Below are 15,830 nucleotides of genomic sequence, written 5' to 3' on the forward strand. Positions count from 1 at the left end.
AGCGTTTGTTGGAAAACTGCGCTTACGATGGCAACTGTGAATCGCTGGTAGGGGTGGTAATAATAATGAGCGTATGGCACTGGTGGCCGGGAGACCCCTCGCGAGGCGGTTCGGCCGCCGCTCCACAAGTTCTTTAACGCCACTACGGCGACTTGCGAGTGAATGAGGATAAAATGATGATGAAATACAGACAACACCCAGTCATCTCGAGACAAATCCCTGCCCCCGCCCGGACTCGAACCCGGGACCTAGTGCTCGGGAAGCAAAAACGCTACCGCAAGACCACGAGCCGCGTACGTAGGATGGGTGGGGGGGCGGGGGGTGGTATCTGTCTATGATAGCTCAAAATCCATGGATATTCTGGTGCACATGATTCAAATCCACCCCGAAAGAACTATGCTAAGGTTTCAAACACAATGCCACGTAAAAAAATGAAAGAAATTACGTTGCATTCTATATGAACAGAAATGCAGCTGATTATATTGCAATATACTGCTTAAGACTGCCGGCCGGAGTGGCCGTGCGGTTCTAGGCGCTACAGTCTGGAGCCGAGCCACCGCTACGGTCGCAGGTTCGAATCCTGCCTCGGGCATGGATGTGTGTGATATCCTTAGGTTAGTTAGGTTTAATTAGTTCTAAGTTCTAGGCGGCTGATGACCTCACAAGTTAAGTCGCATAGTGCTCAGAGCCCCAACTGCTTAAGACAGTGGCATGTAGCGACCGCAAAACAAATTTGCAACAACATGAGGTGAAATAGCAACCAAAGACCACGTGCCCGAGCTGAAACAAGACAATACGCCGTACCATGCAGCAGGTAAAAACTAATTTTCACTACAAGTGTCTTATTGGCCGCTGCAAATCAAAGAGTTTCCTGTGTCCTGCTAGGCCAAAGGCCTACGGAAGACAGCGCACCGTCGATGGCACCACGCCTGTTTGCATCCCTCTCTGGATAATACAGGACAGTGTCATGTTAATGCATCCGTAAAACGAGTCTAAGCGAAAATCAAACACGTTTCATCACTTCACCTCTTATTTGAAGAGAAATGTGTGGAATGTCTTCCGTTTTCATATAATTTAAAACATTCCAACAATTTTGTAAGTCCTATGCTCATCTTTAGAAGAATCACGATACGCCCGACATCTATACAATGGAAAATTTTTTATAACTTAGGGACATCTTATAATAACGTACAAGGAAAATCAAGAACACAAAAATAAAAAAATTTGTTGCTAATTTCTAAGGCAGTCCTGAGATAAGTGATAGCAAGATGGCAAAACGATATTATCGTTATAATTGAGGTTAAAAAGAATAAAATAGGCGAAACATGATGTCCTAACATCGAGTGATTTTTCTAAGAGAGAAATAAGGTGATTGTTACTTAGCATACACGCCATAATCACACTTGTTTATCCCCGAGTAAGGTGGCGCAGTGGTTAGCACACTGGACTCTCATTCGGGAGAACGATGGTCCAAACCAGCGTCCGGGCATTTCCCCTGATTTCCCAAAATCGCTTCAGGCAAATACCGGGATGGTTCCTTTGAAAGGGCACGGCCGATTTCCTTCTCCACCCTTCCCTAATCCTATTGGAACGATGACCTCGCTGTTTCGTTCTCTCCCCCAGACCAACCAACCAACTCTTGTTTATCATGTCCACTGACACTCACAACACATGGTCTTTGGGGTTCCTAAGATAGAACACTTCACCAGCTCTGAAAGTACTGAGTGGCATTGGTTGGACAGTTGACTGCTTGCTGAAGATAACAATATGGTAGCGAGCAGAGATCATGTAGATCATGTAGATTTCTCATAGGGTGGTCGGTGTTGCAATACCTGTGACAAGGACCCATTGCCTCAGGTGATGGCCAGACCGTTAGTCAGAGGTGAATAACCGCTCCAATTCAGCTGAGTGGTGGCATGCGTCTTGCCATCTACTCTAAATAGGTAACGGCATGAGCAGTGTGGTGATTTCGTGCGCTACTCAGCGCAGACTAGCATGTTATGCCGTAGATGGAAGACATGTAACACTGCAATGTCATATTCTAATATCATGGCTTGCTTATCGTTCAGCAGTACCACGCCTTCCAGAAAGCTCCTGTCTGGTGCGTCGTATGCTAAAAACATAGCTTCGTGAAGCAGTGCTTAACACTCAGACTTTGATCGTACCCAGTTTGTCCTGTCGGTGTTCCAGATGGTTGTCCATATGTGCATCCCCAACTTGCCATTTACTTTCAGTCTTCTCTTTCGCATGCAACGTAATAAACAAACAAGAATATGTACTATCTCTAATATCTGAGCCACCGCTTAGTTCTAGTCATAAAAATATTACGTCAAGATTTTACAGTAATATATAATGTAACAAACAGAACGAATAAGAAATATTCCAAATAACTCATCCAAACGCATAAGCTCGCGGATCACAGTCTTAGATTCTCGATTCGTAACCACAAATGCTGACTCCAATAAGGTTTAATCATTGGGTAGCTGACTGATGACTGATGCAAACTACCGACATACATGTTCCATGGTATATCATGCTGGTCACAGTAGAGGCAACTTAACACCCCAGGTCCTTCATAACACTTTCGCCGAATTCCACATCAGTACTGTCACCTACCAATTTCAGTAAAACCCTGTTGAAACTATGTGATACAGACTCGCTAGTAACCTTCCTCAAAGGCGTCAGTTACGCAAACTATCAAGTCAGCTCTACAGCCACGAAAATGTACGAGAAACACTTTGTAGTTCTTGGTAAGAAATGGTCTACTGCCTTTTGAAGGTTTAACTGGAGACGAAGGTGCCTGATTAATCACGGTAGGAGGTGTTCTTTTTTTCCATGGGTCCTACGTAGACAGAACTCTCTGGGGCTTCCTTCCCATACGAATGACTTAACAAGTTTCACTAGGCTTTCGATAGCAAACAAAAATGTGCATAACGAGGATGTACATATCGAAGCAGCTTGTTGACTAACTCTTCTGGCATACACAAAATCTAGAGATAGCCGGATCCCTGCGCCTAAATATGATATTGACTCTGACTGAAAATATTGTCTTAGAGAAGGTTTAGAAAGATCCTTCCATTCAGTCCTTACCCACTTCAAGGATGGGCCCTTACCCTGTTACTTACATGTATCAAGTGGTGAAGCGGTATTGAAATTTTCAAAGGTACCCCTTTTGCTATAGGCTGAAATTGTTCTCATCCTGATCCCTTCGGTACTATTCCTTAACATTGTGGATGATCGTGACAGTACGTGACCACAACATTTTCCGTATGCGAGATGTCAACTACAGTGAATTTAAGCTACTGGAAGTACCGTGCTCACCTTGTCAACCGTTGTATCGGTTTGGTCTTCATTCAAAATTGTAATGCCCCGTGATCTGTCCAAACTTCTACTGACAGAAAACTCACAACACCAAGAAGGAGGTTTGAGACATATCCGAAAGACTGTAGGCGTGTTTCTATATCTTAAAGATGCATGCTATTCAAATTTCGCGCCATTCCAGTAAGTCTGGCGCCAGTAGCGTTACTATAAGGATGAGAATCAGGCTTACTTTAAATACACACTGTAATGGTGGTGAGCGTTAGTTACCTTTGAAAAGGGACACGGATGGTTGATGTTAGTCAGAAATAACTTTAAGGCGTCAACGACGCCATCATGTACACCTCGCTGAGTTTGGACGAGGTCGTGTAATAGAAGCTGGATATTCCTTCTGCAATACTGCAGAAAGACTTGGCAGGAATGTAGCCACTGCACATGACTGCAGGCAGCAGTAGTCACGAGAATGTACAGTCGCAAGAAGACCGTGCTTAGACGGTCACGAAGCACTACCGGGAAGGAAGATCACTGTCTTCGGCGTACGGCTCTGGCGCAACATACTGCATCTGCAGCAGCAGTTGAGCAGCAATTGACACCACAGTGACACAACGAACTGTTACAAATCGGTTAATTCAAGGACAGCTCCGAGCCAGGCGCACTGTAGCGTTCATTCCACTGACCCCAAAAGCACGCCATTTGCTTCTTCAGTGGTATCAAGCAAGAGCTCATTGGATGGCAGGGTGGGGATCTACTTTCTGATGAAAGATGGTTCTGCTTCAGGGCCGGTGATGGCTGTGTTTCTTAGATGGAGACCAGCTGAGGGCATGCATGTCTGCATGCTAGACACACTTGACTTACAACTGGAGTTATGGTTTAGGGTGCGATTTCGTATCACAGTAGGAGTTATCTCGTAGTTATCCTAAGCACACTGACTACAAATTTGTACATCTGGTGGTTCGAGATGCTGTGCTGCCATTCATGATCAGCATTCCAGGGGATGTTTTCCAACATTATAACGCTAGCCAAAATATTGTTGTTGTAACCTAACGTGCTTTGCAGAGCGTCGACATGTTGCCTTTGTCTGCTCGATTGTCAGATCTGTCTCCAATCGAGCACACATGGGGCAGCATCGGATAACTCTAGCGTCATCCACAACCAGCATTAACCATCTCTGCATTGACGGACCAATTGCAACAGCCATGGAATTTCATCCCAGAAACTGACATCCGTAACCCGACGATTTCCAATCAGGGCATCAACTTGCTGGATAATGATATCGATGATGCGGTGTCTTGCTCCAGATTATGTGGCATCGGCCAGCGACATCCGTCCTCTCTTGATTCGCTTGTGCCTCTCCTTGCCCCTTACAAACAACATGCAGAGCCCTTTGTATATTTGTGCAATTCGTAGACAGATTAACGTTTCCCTCACTCCTTCCGCTGTAAGAAAACGTTCTACACCCTCTTTCTCTTCTTGTGAAGCTTCCAGTTTCCTGTTTCCAGCACGACGGACTGCAGTGGACGGGCGGTCGACGCGGGCACGTGATCGCTCTGTCGTCACGTGGATGGCTCTCATGTCCCTCCTGCGGCGAGTTTGGGGTCTCGGCACTCTTATAGGGACCACCCCTGCCTCTACCCGCCCGGTTGGCCGTACGGTCTAACGCACGGCTTTCCGGGCGGGAAGGAGCGCCTGGTCCCCGGCACGAATCCGCCCGGCGGATTTGTGTCGAGATCCGGTGCACCGACCAGTCTGTGTATGGTTTTTAGGCGGTTTTCCATCTGCCTCGGCGAATGCGGGCTGGTTCCCCCTATTCCGTCTCAGTTACACTATGTCGGCGATTGCTGCGCAAACACGTTCTCCACGTACGAGTATACCACCATTACTCTACCACGCAAACATAGGGGTTACACTCGTCTGGTGTGAGACGTTCCCTGGAGGGGTCCACCGCGGGCCGAACCGCACTATAACCCTGGGCTCGGTGTGGGGCGGCGGAGGGGTGAAGTGGACTGTGGTAGTCGTTGTGGGGTTGTGGACCACTGTGGCTGCGGCGGGGACGGAACCTCTCCGTCGTTTCTAGGTCCCCGGTTAACATACAATACAATACAATACCCCTGCCTCTTCCTTTTTCCTTTTTTTCGGCCTTCTGACACGTTTGACGTGAGCTGGCGCCTATTCCTGTGCAGTGCCCACTTTTTCACCTCAGAGTAGCAATTGCAGCCTACGTCCTCACTCAATTATTTACTGGACGTATTCCAATATCTGTCTTTCTCTACAATTTTTACCTTCCACACCTCCCAGTACCACGGAAGTTATCCGCTGATGTCTTAATACACATCCTATCATATTGTACCTTCTTCGTGTCAGTTTTCTTCCTCGCCGTTTCTGCGGAGGACCTCCTCATTCGTTATCTTATCAGTCCACCTAATTTTTAATATTCGCCAGTAGCACCACGTCTCAAATGCTTATTTTCTCTTCTGTTCCGGTTTTCCCGAAGTCCATGTCTCACTGCATAATCCTGTACTCAAAACGTACATTCTAAATTTATTCCTCAAATTAAGACCTACGTTTGATATTACTAGATTTCTCTTGCTCAGTAACGCCCTTTATGCCAGTGCTAAACTAATTTTTGTGTTCTCCGTGCTCCTCATGCGTTATTTTGCTGCCTAGGTAGGAAAAGTCTTCATAATCACCAGTTATGGTGTTAAATTTCTTGTTGTCTCATTTCTGCTGCTTCTCATTACTTTCGTCTTTCTTCGATTTATTTTCAGTCCATATTCTGTATCCATTAGACGGTTCATTCCATTCTACACATACTATAATTCTTCTGCACTTTCAGTGAGGTTAGCAATGTCATCAGCGAATCTTATCATTGATATCCTTTCACTTTGAATTTCAATCCCACGCCTGAACCTTTCTTTTACTTCCGTCATTGTTTCTTCGATGTATAGATTGAACAGCAAGGGCGAAAGACTACATCCCTGCCTGACACACTTTTTAACATCCCTGCCTCACACACTTCTTAATCCGGTGTTTTAGTTCTTGAGCTTCCACTCTTATTGTTCCCTTTTGGTTCTTTTCCTATAGCTTACTCCTACATTCCTCAGAATTTCGAACATTTTGCACCATTTGACACAGTTTAACCATTTTCCACGTCGGCAAATCCTATGAACGTGCCTTGATTTTCCTTCAGTCTTGCTTCCATTATTTCTAGGCGCGCAGTCCGGAACCGTGCGACTGCTCCGGTCGCAGGTTCGAATCCTGCCTCGGGCATGGATGTGTGTGATGTCATTAGGTTAGTTAGGTTTAAGTAGTTCTAAGTTCTAGGGGACTAATGACCACAGCAGTTGAGTCCCATAGTGCTCAGAGCCATTTGAAGCTTCCATTATCAACCGCAATATTAAAACTGCCTCTCTGGCGTCTTCACCTTTCCTAAAGCCAAACTGATCGTCATCTAAGAGCTCCTCAGTTTTCTTTCGCTTCCTTCTGTATATTGTTGTGTAGGCCATGGAATTATGACCCGTTTAGCAGTTTTCATTTTGCAGCCTCCAGTTAGCTCCCTTTTCAAATACACCTTGTGAATAACGACGAAACTTGCTCTCAGCGTATGTACAAAATTTGATGGAAACTGCTCTAGACGTCCTGACTTACCTTCTATGTCACCTCCTTTTCACTTTCACTCTCACTTCTATAGAAGGTACTTGATTCTCACGCCCACGGCGCTTTTTTCTAGGTAGCAAATGATACATGAACCAAGTTATATTGAAATCCATCAAGTGGTTTAGAAGCGAATGTGGAACGTACTTGTACAAATATACATACAAATATGTGTCTTCACACGTCGCATCATGGACTGCCACAGTCTGTCGCACATTCCGGCCTATCTCCAAATAGCGCCACAGGCGTCGCGGACACGCTTTTGAAGGGCCTGCCCATCAGGAACTGGTTCAGCGTACACTAAGCTTTTCAGATGCCACTAGAGGTAAAAATCCACTAGGCGTCAGGAGAGACACCGGAAATTTTGTTTCTCATTTTCGGATTTTTATCTCATTATAAAATTTGCAGTTTTCCGAATAAAATGATGTACATATCCTTTATAAACTCACTTGGGAAGATTTTTTTTTTTAATACGATCTACATGGTTGAAAATGTTAAAATTTTTATGTGCGTTACTTCAAGATCTAATAAAAGCGGTAATTTTTTATATAGAAGGCTGTGGATTGCTGTGATATAAAGATTGAATTACGTATTTGTATTGGTAACACTGTCAAAAACAGTGTCACGTTGTATGTCGAGGTGCTGACGTTTTTCGAGGAAAAGTGACGGATAGAGTGGTAAATATCTCAAAAAGTAAGGTATGACGCCAAAACGAGGTGTCTTTAAGAAAATTGGGTTCATGGTAATAGTTTTTTGAATAAAAAAAAGCATTGTATTCAGTATGTGGCGTGTGAAGTTACAGAGAATGAAAGACAGGCAAACTCGTCAGTATCTAGAGAAACACCCATTAGTGCTTCGAAGACTGAAATAAACGATGTGATACACAGTTTTCTCAAAACGAAAGTGATTTAAATGATAGGTTAAGTTATATTCTGATAGATTTACGCATCCTAACGAGGGTGTTAGGTGAATGCGAGCGTTGTAAAATATGTGGAGGGCCAGTTAGTTTAAATGAAGGCAGTGAGGTACCAAATGATCTAGCCAGGAAGCTTATCGTTAATTGTGTCAGTTGTAAATATACTGATTCATTTTGGAATTCTGATAAGTGTAAATGTAAGGTGGTTTTATGGATTGAGAGCTATTGGCAAAGGGCACACTGCAGCAGAAACAATGTGTGCCATGATGAATATGCCATACCCACCTTGTAAAATCGACGAGTTCAAAAAATGGTTCAAATGGCACTGAGCACTATGGGATTTAACATCTATGGTCATCAGTCCCCTAGAACTTAGAACTACTTAAACCTAACTAACCTAAGGACATCACACAACACCCAGTCATCACGAATCGACAAGTATGCAGGATTTATTGGAGCTGCTGTGGAATCTCTTGCATGTGAGTCAATGAAGGGTGCTGCAAACGAAGCTGTTGAAGTAAATGATGGTATGACTGACATACCAGTAGCTTTTGAAGGCACTTGGCGGAAGTGCAGCTACAGTTCTAAGAATTCTGTTGCTATTGTGACCAGTGATGATACTGGAAAGGTAATAGTTTTCCAGGTTTTAATCAAACATTGTTATAAGTGTAAATAAGGGAATGAAGAAGGGCATATCTGTGACAGAAATTATGAAGGAACAAGTGGTGGTATGGAGGCCTCTGCAGCTATTAAAATTTTTAGTCGATCTGTGAACGAAAGGGGAGGGTGTTACACTACTTTCAAAGGTGATGGAGACTCAAAAGCGTATAAGTGTAGTAGCCGCTCAGCCTCATGGTGAGAAGATTTTCACAAAACTGGACTGTGTTGGTCATGTCCAGAAGAGGATGGGCACCAGGTTGAGGAATTTGAAAAAACGTTTGAGAGACAAGAAACTTTCTGATGGTAGAACCATAAGAGGCAGGCTGACAGACAAACTGACTGATGAACTACAGCACTATTAGGGAATGACCATTAGAAATAATACTGAGGACTTGTTGAAAGTGAAGCAGGCAGTACTGGCTACCTTCTTCCAAAGATTGTCAACTGATGAAAAACCAGTACACCACCTTTGCCCTCCTGGACCTGGTTCATGGTGCAATTACCGCAATGCCCAGTAGTCAAACAGTTCATACAGCCACAAACATTCCATTCCAGAAGCAGTGATGGATATCATAAAACCTATTTACAGAGACCTGACAAATCCTGGATTAATGAAGAAGTGTCTGCATGGTCAGACTCAAAACGCCAATGAGTCGTTCGATAAACTCATATAGACTCGCTTACCAAAAAATGTTTTTGTTGGAATGAAGACACTGAAATGGGGGGGGGGGGGGGGGTCGGTGATGCTGTTGTTGCTTTTACCGGTGGAAAAATTGGTTGGGTGAAAGTGCTACAGCTTATGGGAATCCATCCTGGAGCAAACTGCATCTTAGAACTTGAACGGATGGACAAGGTTCGAACTGATAAAGCAGATTATGCAGCACAGTTGGCCACTAAGGAGTCCGGAAGGAAGAAAAGAAGAAAAAACTTGGAAAAAGATCAAGAGGATGATATACAGTATGGTGCAGAGTGCTTCTGAGTAACTAAAAATAAAAAAAATAAGAATATACTAATTGAGTTACAGTCTTTTGAAACTTTACAAGCGGTTCCTGAAAATTTACATTTTCTATTGCATTTTTCCCTAAATCTCAGAAATCACTTCGAGTAGAGTATTAAAATTTTCTGGGAGTAATAACACACATATCCTGAGTCTACTGAACTAAAGGAAGGACATAATGTTACGTATAATTAAAATTATTTAGGGTAACGTACAAAAAAGTAAACAAAATTTAAACGGTGCAATTAAAAAATTGTATTCCAGAAAGCAGTGGCTCATATGCAGTTATTGTAGTTCAGCAGACTAGAACAGTTTAATGTCCTGTAAAAGTTTCATGTCAATGGATACAATGGTTCCTGAAATACAGGGAAGCCAAGTCACCAAATTTAACATTGTAGGAATAGGGTGTCCCAACTCCCCTTAAGTGCTGCGATCTAGCAGACCATGCCGCAGGTCCTCCATGCCCTATCCAACGTCCGGGTAAGATGATGTTGAGATGTCAGTGAACTGTAATGCGGTAGTGGGATGGTGTTCCGTCATGAATAAACGACATAACCTATCGTACTGCCACAAGCCGGTTCTCAAGCAGCCCAGGCAGAATATTCCAAAGTAATCCAGTACGTTCCTCCGTTGAGGCAAATAATCGGTTCAAGCTTGTGTTCGCCAAGAATCCCGGCCCACACATTTGCGCTGAACCGATGCTGATAAGTCTCTTCAACTACTTTCCGACGATTGTCTGTAGCCCACAGGCGATGGTTATGCAGATTGATGATGCCAGTTCTGGTAAAGGTTGCTTCGTCGGTAAAGAGAGCTGATGACAGAAACCCAATAATTGAGATGTTCTGCTGCAAGGACTAGCGACAAAATCGTTCCCTTAGAGGGAAATTCGCTGCAGATAATCCTTGCAATCGTTGCAAGTAATAGAGATATTAGCAGATGTCACACAGGATACATATAATCGTACTTTGCCTTTTACCATATTGGCGGGCCATTCGCCTGGAGCTCGTACTAGGGTTCGTCTCGATATCCTATAGAGCCCAGTGCTCCAAATCTGGTGTACGCACAGTCCGCCGCCACCATACACGTTCATCTGTCTGAAAGGGCTCATGATCACACGACCTCCCAAAAATGGCTTGAAATACTGTGTGAGGTGGTTGGTGTCAGTTAGGGTACTTGTTTTGGTATAGCCGTCTTGCCCCTCGACCGTTTTCATCTTCTTGGGCTTACACAAACACCATCTCGGCTTGTTCCCGATACGAATACCGGACCACTCAAGTGCTTACAGTACGCTGCGTCAATCACACAGCCTACAACACACAAGGAACACACAGCACGTGGTCAGAGGAACTTTCATTCGTTAGCGTCATCTACCATGGCAATGATGCATTTCCGGAGACATGTTCATAGGACCTTTCTGGGCCGTGGCGGCTCAGATCGATAGTGCCACTCTGGCGGTTTATCTTTTCTGCCACGGTCATGGCGGTAAGCAGCGCCGTCTGGGGCCTACGCGAGTAGTAACGAAGAGAGGTTCCGTGGGGGGTGTGCTCCGGGACGTGGTGGAAGACGGTTGTCGGGTTGACGCAGCGAGTGTGGGACCGGACCTATCGCATGGAGATATACAAGTTGGCTCTGAACGGAAGGCGCTGTAGCAAGCAGCGGGAAGAGGGTGTCCTGTAATTTGTGTGAAGGAGTAACGAGTTTTGCATTGGATGTCCCAGTGGTTCCCGAGAGTTGCGGTGGCTGCTCTCGGAGAAGAAAATTGGTAAGAGCTTGTGTCTACGCTCTTTTCCGTACGATGTTGCTGCCTGCGTTATAAACGGGTGAAAATCAGGCGCTTGTATTGACTATACGGGAACTGGTGATGTAAAATTACATTTGTGATTGAGTCTCACTTGTACTGTGACAATTTAGGGGCGAAAACTGTGGTGGTTTCATTTGGTCTGGTTCTTTGCTGTGCAACTAAGGGAGTCAGTTATTTGGGGTAACTGAGGGAGCACCATTATGTTGGTCTAAGTGATACGTTCTCCACGTTTTGTCTATGGCTTTGCGAATCGAAATCATGGGGGAGTACACGTGTAATTTGCTATTGTATTGATGGTTATGTTGTAAAGACTGTTCTCTGGTGTGTTAAATCACGCGCTGATTTGTAGCCAATCTAAGCAGAAGTTACCATTGCTACTCGCTTATGTGCTACTATCCTTATGATTGGCGTTGTTTGTCTTTTGATTGTGGGTGTGCTCACGTTTAAAAAAAATTACGGCTACTATTCATAAGGGTTGTCTAGTAAGGAAATTTGCTTAAGCTTTTATCATATGCTGGTCTGTTTGCCTATCACATCGGCTTTCTATGAAGTAACTGAAGGAATGTGTATGGTGGTTCAAGATTGTAGGCTGACTAGTATTTGAAATGGTGTTGAGGTTAAGGGCGAGATCAGCATCCCGCAAACCCGCACGCTGCGCGTGGTTAAATGTTCCGCTATTGGGGAGCCGGCTCTCTGTTCTTGAATTTTGGAAGGATACGTGATGAGTGCATCGCTGTAGTTTTTCGCGTGCTAAATTGTGGGGTGTCGGTGCCATCCTAGGGCTAGACTTGTGATGTATGTTGCGTTGAAAGGGAATTAACTGTACCAAACTTAAGAGAGCTTTAAGTTTGTTTTAGGTGTGTACATGGAATGATGTTGATATTTTGTCGATTGCGGCAATAACTTCCTGTGTGGGGAGATCCTCTGAGGGACTTGTATTGTACTGTTGCAGTGTAGTCCATCTGAAACGTGCTGCATCATGGGACTGCATCTCTCTGATGTTATATATTACTGTTTAATCTTAAATGTCTTGGATGTAATATGGTTGTTGAGGATTATGTAATTAATTTTGATCGCTGGTTCCTTAAAGGAAATATTTCGTTTTAAGATATGTGCTCGGTCAGAGCCTATTTAAGTATGATTTTAACTCATCATTCAAATTTTCTAGTCTTGCTTTCTTAAAAGGCTTTCAGTTAAATGATTGCTATTTGCCTGTTTAAATGTTTGAGTGACTTAAACGAAATTAATATTATTTTGTAATTTGTACTGATTGTTCCTTTTGGGTAATACCTGACTTATGTGTTCAATAAATGAGTGTGTAGTCAATGGTGATGCACTCTTCTATTGCTAGCCTACTCCTTCCACTCCACAGCCTATTGAGCTGCTTTGTGTCGAAATTGTGTTCAGAACACCCTCTGACCTGACACTTCACTTTCATTTCCTGTAATTTCGGTTATTATAACGATACCATCTTTGTTCCATAAAGCCTGTCATAATATTCGCTAATAAATACAATACGTTCTGAAGAAGACAGTTTTAAAAGTGTCGAAACCATGGACAAAGTTTAATAAACCTGTATTTTATAACTGACTGGCTGCTATTTCGAATTCATTGAAGCAGTTTTAAAGTTCTTGTGTGGCAGATTCATACAGTGGATTCACAATAGTCACAATGATTGCAGTAATGGAGAAAAGTTTGTAGCACAATAAGTCGTCACGTAATAAACAAGACCATTGCATTTCTAACAATTTGAAAATATTACATACTGTGCCTAAAGGGCTACTGCTAAATATTTTAGAAGAAATTGAAATCTTTTCACTTCACAAAAGTAATCCATTATCTGTTTAAAACGAACAACTTCAATTCAAAGACAAACATTTCTTTGAGCTTTTCGATGATCTGCTTTAGAATGTTCGCTCTTCTGTCCTTTGTTTTAAAAAAATAAAATTAAAAAAATATATTAAGACTTTTAGGAAATATTTTATCTTTACATTTTAATTTTATTTCACCAAACATTATTTTATGACTGACTATCTGTTTTAAAATTTTTGCTTATATGCTTTTAGACTGCATATTGCTAATTCACATCCTTTTATTTTTGACACTATGGCTCATAGTATTATAATTTTAAATTCCTTTCATTATTTTTATTTGTTTATAAGACTGGCATACAATTTAAGGAATAGCAATGCCTTTTAAAAATTGTTACATGTAATTTACATACGAACTTCATAGACCATATTTCATAAATTACTTCGTATCGTATTTGTGCAGCATGTGGTATACATGTCAGTTAAAGATCATTGCAGCCTACTCATTGAAAATCGTTTCAATAAAGACATGTTGCTGCTCAATAATACATCGTCCGACGTGACAGCCTTCGCCATTACACTTTCGCAACAACTTCGTTAGAAAGAAGCTTGCTGCCAAATCTTTGCACTGGCGTTTGTCCTCACCATGGTAACCACTAGTGCGCCTATCGACTTTACAACAACTTCAGTGGAAAGAAGCCTGCTGCCTCGACTTTGGAACGGCGTCCAACTTCACCATGGCAACCAATGTCACCAAATGGTTCACTAACAGGCCTTGAGAGGGCAACCCATGTACTGCCAAACCGAATTTCATTTATTCTACATCTTTAAATATTTTGAACGCTTCTTATTTGACAATAGCTCTTTAATAAGCTAACTTTAGTGTGTATTTATTTTTAATTCTTGACAATGTTCTTTTAACTAAGAAATTTTACATTGTTATTCGACTTACAACTCATTGGTTAGTAATGACATCATGCCGTCAGAAGTGGGCGGAGCCTCCATTATATATAGAAAGACGTGCACTGGTTTCTCCAGTAGAGATTTTCCAACAGTAAGAGGTTCCTACTCAATGGTAATTCATCGTTTTATTGCTTTATAACTTGATGTATTTTCTTTAATGTATGTAGCCCTCTAATTATAGCTTTGTATACAACTTGTAGGTCTGAAGATGACCACAGCAATGGTCGAAACCGGTCACCTTGATAAATAAATCGTGATCAAGACTGTTTTTAATAGTAAATATAATAAACAAGAGTACAAGAGTAACGTGCACACACCTAGGGCGCTATCCGGAAACACGGCCTATAGTTTCTTCTCCGGTAGCTTTCTACAGTTACTCCCATTGGTCAGAAAAACCAAGAGTGAAGACTTCCGCCTCTGCTTTGTGGAGCTGGCTGGACACACGCGGCCTGCATTCGGAACCAGGTACCGCTCGCCGCCCCATTCTTATTCCGCAGCCGCTGTTCAGCCGCGTTGTAGGTCTTCTTTCTGGCGTACGTGAAGACATGCCGCAAAATATGTGGTCCTTATAAATTAAGCATTTTCTGCTCCCTCACATCGAGAACCGTTCAAATTTATCTCCTTCTCTGTCTCATTTCCTACCCTTTCTCCCCGTTTCCAGCTCTCTGCTCCCGTTCTCAGCCCACCACTGCGTCGGTCTTGATAAATGAAACATGTCGGGCGCTTTGCTTTTAGCGAGCATCAGAAGCGGATGGCATGCTGCACCCAAAAACATCAATCGGGCCGTCCCAAACATCGCAGCAAATAACGTTAATGTATCTCCTTCTCCACGGAGCTCCATTGTTTACTTCCTTACTTAAGATACTGCACTGATTTTTGGCAGGAATCATGGACATCGCATCGTTTACATCATCAACAAACGAATTTACTCGCATATGCTATCCCTTCCTCTTACACTAACAAAATATTCTGTTTCTTTAGCTTTGTGTATTGTGATTTAGCACTCAATGTTTGGAGTATTACCTCCACGATCTTCGCAAGTAATTAAATCGACTATTCGCACTGAAAAGCGTGCGTCTTGCAGTATTTACCATTGACTTCGCTTAGTGTCGAGTAATTGCAACAAAAAATTATCTTGCAATACGCTCCTTAAATACCACATAATCAATTGATATCTACACATCTGCCAAAAGTACCCGCACAAAGACCACAAGAATGAGTTGTTCCTGCGCATACAACAACGGTCCACCGTCGTTTCAGTCAACTTTCGTCATTATCACTCGAATATCTTTCGGTGTCTCTCGTTGGAAATTCTTTGTCCTGTTTGTTTTTTGTTCCCAATTCTACACTCAGAAATATGGTAGCGACGTCCGCGATGGAAATTGTGAAAAGCAGAAAATAAGTCGTGGAAATTGGGTACGCGAAACACTAGTAAGTGAGTGATGTACGGCATTTGAAGTTTATGGATATTTCTTGTACTAAAGACACTGTATTTGAGTCGCTTTCGTGATGTTTTGCAAATGTTAGGAAATATGTTCGTTGAATACTTCGCACGGCATGAAAATATTTTGTGAATTGCACAAGTAAAAATTCCCGGCAGGAATGCAGCAACAATACTACGTCAGATGACATTTCATTCCGTCATCAAGCATTACATATCTTTGTAAAGACAAAAATTTTGTAATTTGTGCAGTAACTGCCATTTTCCTGGCC

Source organism: Schistocerca americana, chromosome 6, assembly GCF_021461395.2.
Source record: "Schistocerca americana isolate TAMUIC-IGC-003095 chromosome 6, iqSchAmer2.1, whole genome shotgun sequence".
NCBI classification, from domain to species: Eukaryota; Metazoa; Arthropoda; class Insecta; order Orthoptera; family Acrididae; genus Schistocerca; species Schistocerca americana.